The following is an 11625-nucleotide window of genomic DNA, read 5'->3' as shown; positions in this document are numbered from 1 at the left end:
TTTAATTCTGCCGATTTCAAAGAACGAGCGTTATGCAATATGGCGCTCGGAAGTAAGAAGTTGGGATATGGAGGAACGGAATTTCAACCTCTTACGTTGTAGGAGTAGGATAAGTTTTAAAAAATTCTTAATCTGGTGGTAGAATGTGGTGCACTGATGATATTTCTTGGTTCAAAATAGGATCACGTTCATTAATTTTATGGTAAGTGTTTCTAGTTTCCTAAAAAGTAAAACTTATTTTCGTCCGATGTCGCATATAGAAGTAATATATTTAAACATAGAATTTACTTGAAGGCACAGCACACGTACATTATTAAGTATACATGTGAATGTAAAGAAAAAGGGTCAAAGGTGGTGATGTATAACGTACATGCACTGTCCTATAGCTTCATTCTTAATTTCAATCGTCGCACAGCAACGGTGTCTTAAAATTAGAGTAAGATATAGTGATAACTAATGAAGGGTTCTCAAAAGATGACAAGTTACGAATTTGGGAATATATGTTCTGTTGCGAGCATATGACACCCAGAAAGCTAGTTTTGAATTCGTCACAAGGTTTTGTTAGGCACCATTTTTTATAAGTGAAGTGGGAGCTTTTTTTTTTTAAAGGAGTTCCAAATTCTGTGATTTTTTTTACTTTTTACTCATTCATTCATTGAATAAAATTATCATATTCTGACATCAAATCCAAGCCCCAATCCAAAGTTTTATTTTGAAATAGCATTTTTTTCTTTAAGTGTCTCCAATGTTATTTTACAGGGAAAGTACAGATAAGTGTGATTGAACAGCTCATGTGGATTGGATCAACATGGGTTACACCTAGTCGAACAGCATAATAAGGAACGCAGTTATCAAATGTTTGAAAAAGTCAACAACTGTATAAAACGAAAAATGAAATCATACTGTTACTGCATGGATTTCCGCTATGATCCTGGTTAAGTTATTACCAACAAAATGAAAAATTTAGAGTTCAGTTGATCCAGTTTGAATGCTGTGTTGATACTTGCCCAAGTTCATACGGTCACATCAAAACTGCAAGCTTTACATTCCTTGTTGAATTTGAATTTTGGTTACTATTAGGTTGCATTATACTTGCAGATCCGATAGATGTGATTTACAGGGGTAAAAATTAGGAAATACAAGCTGGTAACCCATGCCATACTTTTTGTTTTATATTTCCTATATGTTAGCTAAATTTTATCCAAAATTTTATAGCCCATCTCAAAATTTAGTAGCCATGGGCTATTGGGCGACTGTTAATTTTTATCCCTGATTTTTGTTACGCAGAGACGACCCGCTTTCTTAAGTAAACTTCAACAAAAAGGATGAAACCTAATGGAATTTCAATTGTGGTTATTATAGTATTTTTACATGATAGATGATAGATTCAATACTTTTGGTGATAAAGAGGTGTGAGATACAGGCTGTCAGCTATACGTAAAGATTCAGGTCTACACGAGATTTGGTTTATCTTGTTAAAATTTTATAATAGCTAGGGTGTGTATCGGCATAGATTTAAAATTCGTAAACCATAGAATTAGTTCGATTGTAACACAAACATTAGAAATTTGGGACTAAAATGGTGAGAGAGGAATCAAGAATAAAAACGTAAAACTGAAACCAGAAGACAAAACGCATGGAATAACTAAAACCAAAAACAAACGACGTAAATACAAAATCTAATCCTGAACTCACAGACTAAGTGTTGTTTAAGGCAATTCAATAGATTTGAAAAGAATCATGATAAAACAGATTTTTTACATAATTTGCAAATTTTGACGGAGAAAAAAAATCTGCGTACGAAGACGTTTAAAATGAAAGCCATGTTCAACACTACCACGGACACCTCAAAAGCCAAAATTAATAAAATTTTAAAATAATATAAATTACTCTAATAACATTTGAGAAAATATCGCTAATAGATGTACATTTGTAGTAGTTTTAATAAATCCCTTTCGGTCTATAATCACTTTGCCGACATACAAGTACATGTTACCTTGAACTTAATTGTTGACAAGTTTCTTGACGTGATTATACAGGTAAACTTAGGTAAATGTATGTCGTGTACACCGGCAAGCATTCGAGGTCCGAACTCACTTAAACTTTTTTTCCATTTTTATCACAGCTCTAAAAAAAAATCCAAAATTTGGCATGCTAGTAGATACACATTTGACGGACTTATCTATTTTTTCCTGATTTTTTTTGTGACCAAACACTAGGCATGATCCATTTTTGATTAAACGTACGCTACTCAAAATCATTTTAATTAAAGGTCAAAATCATTTTAATTAAAGGTCAAAATCATTTTAATTAAAGGTCATGACTTTGTTTTACTCTATTATTTGATACAGTTTTTGTAGATAATTTAATGTTTAATAATGATATTCCCAAACTAAATTGAAAATAATAAAATTTTTGTCTTATACTAAATTTTAAAGTCATTAGCAACGGTAATATACAACAGGATTCACTCTTCCGCCTCAACGAGAGCGCGATCTCTATTGTTCTCGTAGGGATGCCTGTGTAGCGAATAGAGTCGTCATAATATTCCGAGACGTTTGTATATTAGTGCTGCGGGCAGGTATCAAAAAGTGCTTTAGTTTTCGAGTTTAATGGGCTCAGAGGGTATACGGCTATATCATATGTCAATGGAAAGATAATCAGTGTAGTTTTTTGAATATCGTACTAATCAAAGTGAAAAGTGATATATTTATGTGCTTTCCCCGCGTAGTACTTTTCAGTCACGTAGTTTATATTGTCTATATTGGGAAAGAACCGGTTTGAATTTCGCGGGTAGTATATAAAGGAGATGATGACGTTTTTTTCAGTTATCGGGTTTGGGCGGTGACCACGTACATACACAGTAACATATTTACAGTATTACAGAGAGGTCAATTTCATTTTTATTATTCATGATATTTGTTTATTTTTTTAGATATTCTGTAATGCCAGTGTGTGTATTAGGCAGGACCGCAACTATTTTTTCTTTATTGGACGTTTTGTGGATAGATTCCAATTTTTCAGTGATGTTATCTGGTCAGTAATTCTATTTGGATATGTTTTGTTTATGTAATTAAAATATCAAATCGATATGGTCACCGTGCCTGACGAAATCAGAAATGTGTTTTATTAATTTATTAAAAAGTGATAGAGACGTAGCTTGGGTTTGGATTGTAGACTGCAGAGTTTTGCACATAAATAATTTATGTTCGGTTGAACAAGTGAATTTAGAACATAAGTAAAGTTTTCTGCCATTTTGCATTAATTAGAGGAGAGGTCAAAGATCAATCGACCCCAATACACTTTGATAAGTAATTTAAGTCATTTATAGTAGGTATTAGGAAACAAGTAACACGTAAATGTCACATGTATAGAATTTCAAAAATGTAAAAAAAAACTTTTTCCGACAAAAGTTGACTATTTAATAACAGAACAAATTTGCCCCTAAAATGGCATTCAGTAAAAAATACTTAGATATACATTGTAATATTCTACGGTATCTTATTATCTCTTAATCATTGAAAATGCACTTACTGCCACTAAAATGCAACCAATTTTAGGAGCATACTTGTTCTGTGATTAAATAGTCAACTTTTGTCGGAAAAAAGGTCTTTTTTTACATTTTTGAAATTCTATACATATGATCTTTACATGTTACTTGTTTTTCGATACCTACAATAAATGATTTCACTAAAATCACTTATAAAAGTGTATTGGGGTCGATTAATCTTTGACTCCTCCTCTAATTAATGCAAAATAGCGGAAAACTACCACTTTTTAATTAGAAAAGACTAATCTTCAAAAACCACATTGATTTATCTTTCCATTGACTTATTAACCAACTACCCAAAATACGTTAAAATATGTCAAAAACTGACCAATTGATATGAATTCAAGCAAAGCACGTATACGGGGCCAGTATGAAAAAGAGGGCCAATATGGATCAAACCAGGGCCAATACGGCATTATAACTTCCGGTCGTTTGACACCACCATTTTGAGTTAGAATTGGATTTCATGAACTTTGATCATCAGGACTAAAAGCTGCAGAAACTAAAAAAATCTTTCATTTTATACAAAAAGGATATTTAAGACTGATTAATGCAAACAAACTTACATGTTTTTGGTGAAACACGAAAACAACTGTTCTACAAATCATCTAATTGAGTTGGTTAATAAAATTGTCAATAAATATATGCCTCGGGACCAATACAACCGCCTCGACCAATATGACAGACCTATAACAGGGCCAATATGAAATTTCATATTTATTAAAATATAATACGATATAGCCGTATACCCTCTAGGCCCATTAAAGTTTGAAAAATTCTTAGCCGTCCGCAGCACTATATATATATATATGTGTGTGTGTTTATAGTCACAGTACTGCCTAAAAATAGTTTGTTTACTAAAGAGATCGATTTTCTATACTTGTTATTAACTTGACAGGTAAACAAGGAACATATATTCAACATAAGGGTTAATGGAGTCTGAAGCAGGTAGGGTGCAATCATGCTTTTAACAAAATAATGTTCATTATGTATATATGTTTATATTTAGAAATTATTCTACAGTTACATGAGATATTAACGAGAAGTGCTTTTTAATTTATAAATGGGTGGATCTACAAATATACAGATTTTCAATACACACAAGCCCTGACCATGACGGATTATATTATTAGAGATATTAAATGGAGAAATACAGTGTATCTATTGCTCTTTGATCTTTACATTGTAGCAAACGAGGAGCCGGGTCAAGCTGGATTTAAAGAAAAGTATGAGGGTCCCGGATTAGCTGGTGGGTTTCTAATCGTCCTCATACTTGCTGATTGTCTTGTTTTTCCCATTTTCTCTTGGATACACATTAAAGGTTGGTGACGATCGATGGTTAAAGTAAGAATAAATGAGTGATTTCAACCAAATCTATTTGAAATGTTAATTCAGTTTCTTACATACTACACACGATATATACAAATGGTAAATACAACATGCCGGTGTAAATCAGCCTATTTGTAGATTAACTACAGACTTTATAGTCTCGCTGTTGAAATTAACTCAGGCACACCAACATTTCTTACAAGAAATACAAATTAAAAACAAACAGAGACCAATTAAGATTGATTAGACACAAGCTTAATTATAAATAAAATAAAAATGTTACCCTATATATATTTCTTTACTTAGGTGCACCTGGTCAATGCTCCCAGTTTTAGTGGAATTTTTCATTTACTTTTGTTATTTTGTATGTATGATTTTAGTTACTTCATGTCCTTTGTTGTGTATGTCTGTTTTCCATGTCTGGTCTTTGTCCCAGGATTACATTCTTTTCATTACCGCTATAAGCTTGGTTCTCTTGATTATTCTTTAGATTGTTGCTGAATATGAGCGAGTAGTCATCTTCAGATTGGGGCGTCTTTTACCTTGTGGTGCCTTAGGACCAGGTATGTAAACAAAATAAATAAAACACGACGAAAAAAAAAGGACGAAAGTAAAACCAATGTATAAACACACCAATTAAAACGAATGAATAAAAAATAAATAGATAATCGAACGGTTAATCAAAATTGGTTAAAAGGCCTGAAAGAAAGGTTGAATAGTCAGTTCTATATGAATAACTATATCAAAGGCCTGCAATATGAAGAAGTTATTGTTTTACTCGTTAGCAGTGATGGTCAGGGAGAGTTTTTTGGACACTAATATGTCCCCATATACTTAAAATTCAGTAAATATTCGATATTTTATTAGGCATTGTTTTTATTATACCATGTGTGGATGACATTCGGACGTATGATTTACGGATAGTGTGCAGTGACATTAAGCCACAAAAAGTATGTTAAAATATATTTATTTTCTTAGATATGTTTAAACAATTGATGGTTTTGAACTTTTTTCAAAACAATTTTGATAAATATGACATTGATACATTTTATAATTGGAGGTTGATTTATTGTCGTTGAGATAAGTCTCCTGTCAAGCGGTAAATATTCTAATTGATGAGATTTTCTCATGTTTTATCTTCCTTAACTTTTCTAAGAACATAGCGTATTGTGTCATTATGTATTTTTCTGTTGAATGAGTTTTAGGGACATGTTGACTATCCTCATGGATGGGAGGTTATGTCATGTAATCACACTTCCCTTTGCCACGATCTTCTTAATATCTGTCTGAAAATATGACATATCTATAATAAGTGTTGCATATTCCCTTTACGTTAAGAAATTAAAAATAATGTAAAGTTTAAAAAAAATATTAGTCCTTCATTAAAATACTGTGTTTTTCCTCATAGGTATTAAGTAAAGACTGTGTGAACATGACAATAGATGCTGTGGTCTACAGTAGAGTATTTGATCCTAATTCATCAGTATGTTACATCACACGACCCCACCGTTCTATTTGTACATGGACAGCTAATACTCTTCGGAAAGTACTGGGCAAAAAAGATATGAATGATATAATTACCGACAGGCAAAGATTGGCAAAAAGAACAAGGGTTTGTTCTTTTCTGTTGATGCTGTAACAAAATTAATTCATAATACCGATGATAATAATAATAATACAACCATGATATACTATGCGCCATATCTAAAACATAAACAAGCTTCAGAATAAAAACATGTAAAAATATTTAATATAATAGAAAAAGAAACATGACAATGATGAACCAAAAACAAAATTTGGTACTTATAATAATAATAAGTGTTATACAGCGTCAACTAATGGAGAAGCAAACATCACTATCATTTATATGACCAAAAGTAAACAAAAAGTTTTACATCTTCTAAAAGAAGTTTTAATACTAATCTTAAAGGCATCTTTATCATTAGATAAATAATACTACGAACAACGTAGATATAAGTATTTATAACTTACTGAGCTTTTCTTTGATGCGTGTCTTTTGAAACCTGTTGTGTAGTATAGAAAATGTAGGACCGGAACCTTGCTTTCAGTCCAATATATACATAATAGGCGTATTGATAAAATAGTAAAAGTTGTGCTGGTAATATTGATAAGGAGCTCAATTAAAATTGAACTCAGTAATTTGTCTTACTTCATCTTCAATAGAATAAGATAAACAACTCGATACAACATTCTGGCATCAAAGTGGAACGAATAGAAATGTGAGTTTATCTTTATTTATATTTCGTAAAAAAATACTACCGACAAGGAAGGAATAATAGACGACAAAACTAACAATAACAAACTTAGATAAATTAAAATGGAGACTCAGTCAGGATGCTAGCAATGAAACCCTCAATTGGCTCCCTTTAACACTGGAGGTGGTCACCATGCTAAACGAATTAAAAATAAAACAAAAAGAAAACAATGACAGAGTAACGAACCAGTCCCTATTTATGTAAATTTATGCCTGTTTGTGGTGAAAAGGTGATTTATAACTTGTCAGAATTGTTGTTACGTTGAAGATTTATTCAAACGTTACAATAAAAAGTATAGAAGTATATATGAAATATTTAATTTTACATATAATAAGTAAACAATTATGCACACAGTATACACTATCAATATACTCAAGTGTGGATGTTCTTCAAAACAACTGTGTAACAATGCATTTAAATATATATTTTAGAAAAGAAATTAAACTACCAAGCGATATGACACGATCAATGGCAGCAGAAGCGGAAGCTGCTAGACAAGCACGCGCAAAGGTAATTTTCACAAGTATTTTGGAGATATCTAGCAATTTATTACCAACAGTAACTTCCGTTTAGAACTAAACTTGCTGAATTGCTATCTCACCTCTAACTAAAACCTTTCTTGATCTCAATTCAATTCTAAAATTTGCTCCTACAATCATTACAAGGTCTTTGACCTGACACAAATAATAATCTGTCTTTAATAAGTGCTTAATATTTCCAAGGTTGTATGCTAGTCCGTTATAATATTATAAGGCAGGAATAATGAACGGAGTCTATTGTTTTGCACCTTATTTGTGTCAGAGGCGTGCCATTCTTTAGTACGTCAGAATTGTGTGCTGTCGACAAGTTTAATGTGATGCGGGTGTAACCTGTAGCAGGACGAATATATTGATATATTAATGCCTTTTACAATTTTAAACCAACTCAGATTTATTTTACGTTATAACTTAATAAAATTGTAAGACGTGAGGTATAAACATTTAGTTTTTTTATTCAACATGTCTTCCTAAGGTCATATATAGGTCAAATTCGTATTCATTACCGTTATGAGGACTTCGCCCTAAATCAATTCCTCAGTTGAGCACTTATACGAAGTGTGAACGGAGGGTATGGTTTTTATTTCATAATAACACGTCGCATTATTTTCATATTGGCATTAAATGCTATTCTTATTATTTCCGTCTTTGTGCAATGATGATATGTTAAAAATAAGATAATTACGATTTAGTTAACTTTTAAGCAATTATAGGTTAAGAATTAGTTTAAGTACAATTTGGTTAGCTTTAAAGCAGCATTGTTTCTGTTTTTCAGTTAATTTCTGCAGAAGGCGAGCAAAATGCATCACGTGCTTTGAAGGAAGCAGCCGATACACTCAGCGAATCGCCGGCTTCGATACAACTTCGTTATATACAGTCTTTACATAGAATATCATCTAAAAGAAGTTCTACTATTGTATTACCATTACCAAACGAACTGTTAGAGATGTTTAACACACGAAACTATAACCAATGTTTTACTTAACCATTGTAAATTGTTGGCTGAGATAACAATATGAAATAATCATAAAAAGGTATTTGCATTGCTTAGTATTGTAAAAATGGTTTTCAGTATTTCCCCTTCTTTTAGTTCAGTCCGATCCCACTTTCTTGACTTTATTTTTCGTGATTTATTATTGTTAAGGAATAGAGTATTACTTAACTACTTACTAATTCGTCCCAAGGCAATTGTACCCAATTTACCGGCTTCATAGAGGTGAATTACAAGTAGTTGTTTTTTACATTTGGTGCGAATTATTCAGTAGTACCAAAGTAAACCCATTAGTGTGAGGCCCTATTATCGGGATATTCTGATTCTTTACTCGACCATTCAATAGCACTCTACGGCAGCAGAGTGCGGATGCGAAGTCCCATATTCATTACGCGGACAAAATATCGGATACAAAGACCAAGAAATTGAAATAGGTAACACCCATTGTTCCACTTGTGTAGAATCCTCTGTGCATATCTGTGAGTTAATGAATCCAAAGTACCCTCATTATTGCATACATCATTGAATTTTAATTGATAACATTGTGACCTTACATGATCACCAGACAATACTTTGAACCTCGAATCTTTTGATCGTTTTAAATCAGATATGTTTTACAATTGTTATTTCTGTTTTTGATATTTTTTGTCAATAAATCTTAATTTATTGAAGTTTATGAAATAAGATATTGTATTAACAAAATAGTATTTTACCTTATTGCTGTACAAGTTATTGACCACTGTAAAGGTCGACCACACTTAACCTGCTTACAAGATTTTGCTACGTATTTAACATACATAATTTTGATAAATCTCATACAAAACGCGACTTTATCACCATTAGAAAACAGTTAAAGAAGAAATAATTGATAACGGCAAACTAAGGGAACCAGCATTCTAACGGTAACCAAAAGAATAAAATCCAAAGATAACTATACAGGGAAAATAGACACACACAACAAAGAACAAGAAATAACAAAAATAATATACAAAAAATTAATAGTAAACAAACAACAGGGCTCCACTATATAGAGGAAACTGAGATCGAAGGATCTTGCTAAACGATGTTAATTCATTCGGTGAAGATTATCTATAAAGTCAGTGTCATAAGAGTGAAGGAATACGTCAGCAAGTAGCGTAGCAAATTATAGAGATCTATACCAAATAGTACGTATTTGTATCTAGGGGTTCCATCCTTTAAGAGTAACAACGAACAACTGAGTATGGGGAATAGTAGTATACAGAGTTGAAAAATCAAAGGTTTCAAGAAGATCTTCCAAGGTCCATAGTGAATTAACACCACCATGGAAGAAACAAGAATTGTAAGACGACTGAAGACCGTCTTTAACAGCTGCAAGTTTGGAAGTTATTAGTTTCGAAAGAGGGTTGGTAGTACATTTTACGGATCCAAAATTTTTTTCGTTTTGTATATATTCTTTTTGGAATGGAGTACAATACATAGACGTACAAAGATCATAATTATATCGTCTTTTGTGGAGAGACCAAAGGAGAATAGAATGATCTATGGGTTTCATCTATATATTCTTTGGAGATTGTGGTAACAGTACGGGTCATTACTGCTAGTATTTTCTCTACATCCAACTCCCATGTTGACAAAGTGTTCAAGACGATTTGGATCAAATAAATAAATATAAAGCACTACGAACAAGAAGAGACAATTAATGGTCACTGATTATTATTTATGACCTAAAACGATTTTAATTCTCAAAGTCAGTCAGTAAGAATTTTACTTCTTACTGAGATTGTCTTTTCAAAAGCACTATGGTTGTAAACATGTCTAGCATGACTGAATAGGGATTATCCGTTTTCAATTTTACAATCGTCCAACATCTGTCGTAGATACTAGTAATCTTCCTCTTTTACATGGTGGGCGTCTTTCAAGGAAAACTGTTTTCACTTCTGGAACATCTGAGTCCACCATGGTTTCAAGTAGAGTTTGTGACGTTCATTTATCTGTGTAGTACTCTTTCACTCTTTTGTCCCTGAAATGATAATTTAATTTGATTTGTAACAAGCTTTCTGGCTGATTCTCTTTTAGCGAATCAGGATATTTTGTATAACCGGGCATGTTATTATGACGTCATTAACTGCAATTAGTCCGCACCCCGCGATTCAAATAAACCCAAACAAATTAACGTTTTGTTTACTAATTAATTATTTTTATTTGGGCTTTGACCCGTTAGAAATTAAATTAGAGAATGTTTCTAATTTGTGAGCAGGTTATACTTAATAACCTGGTTTGGACTCTTTTATACTTTTATTGCCGCAAACCAAGTGATTTCGAATATCCTGTTCGATAAAAAAGAAAAAATTCCTTAATTACCGGCTTTTATTTTCAATGCTACTTTTCTCGCTTGAACCGTCTATGCATCTTCTAGCGTTTACTTTTACGTGTTCTGATGTCAATATTGAATAGTTCACTTTTGACGGCGCTCAGTACGAAGACGAAATCAAAACGTATGAGCAAGAACTTATGGTATGATTTTGTCTCCGTACTACATCGTCATGCGTAAACATTTGTTTTAATGCTTTAACAGATATTTGTGAGACGTAACATGTTTTCAAAACAATATTAAGAATGACACTTCCAGTCTAGTTGGATAAGGGTAACAGAGCCTATATAATTAATAATCAAGGCGGATGTTGTCTGACTTTATCTTTAGTCGTTATGATACATATAACACATTTTTGTAAAAAAAACCCAAAACAACAACCCCCCCCCAAAAAAAAAACAAACAAAGAACAAAAAAACAAAAAACAAACACAAAACATAGCCTAACAAAAAACCCAACAAAATTGAATGTTTTAATTTGACGCATAGGAACAAGGCAATTTAAAAAAAAAAACGTTTACGTTCAGATTTTTTCAGATGTCTAAGTTAGAATTAACTATGTGAGAGCAAGGATATTCTTTAATTGTTTTA

General features: G+C 32.2%; 1 pseudogene across 1 annotated transcript; it reads left to right on the top strand.

Annotated features, from left to right (window-relative positions):
* The first annotated feature begins 4482 nt into the window (after positions 1–4482).
* On the top strand, positions 4483–9384 carry LOC148615809 (stomatin-like; annotated as a pseudogene). Its single transcript, XR_015921945.1, has 8 exons — positions 4483–4498; positions 4740–4871; positions 5370–5442; positions 5747–5829; positions 6288–6491; positions 7064–7119; positions 7587–7665; positions 8467–9384. The product of XR_015921945.1 is annotated as a stomatin-like (transcript).
* The last annotated feature ends 2241 nt before the right edge of the window (positions 9385–11625 follow it).

Source organism: Perna viridis, chromosome 5, assembly GCF_037379345.1.
Source record: "Perna viridis isolate PV_CMFRI_1.1 ecotype Kerala chromosome 5, ASM3737934v1, whole genome shotgun sequence".
Lineage (NCBI taxonomy): Eukaryota > Metazoa > Mollusca > Bivalvia > Mytilida > Mytilidae > Perna > Perna viridis.
Note: the sequence above shows the minus strand (reverse complement) of the source record. Positions and strands in the feature narration are given on the sequence as shown.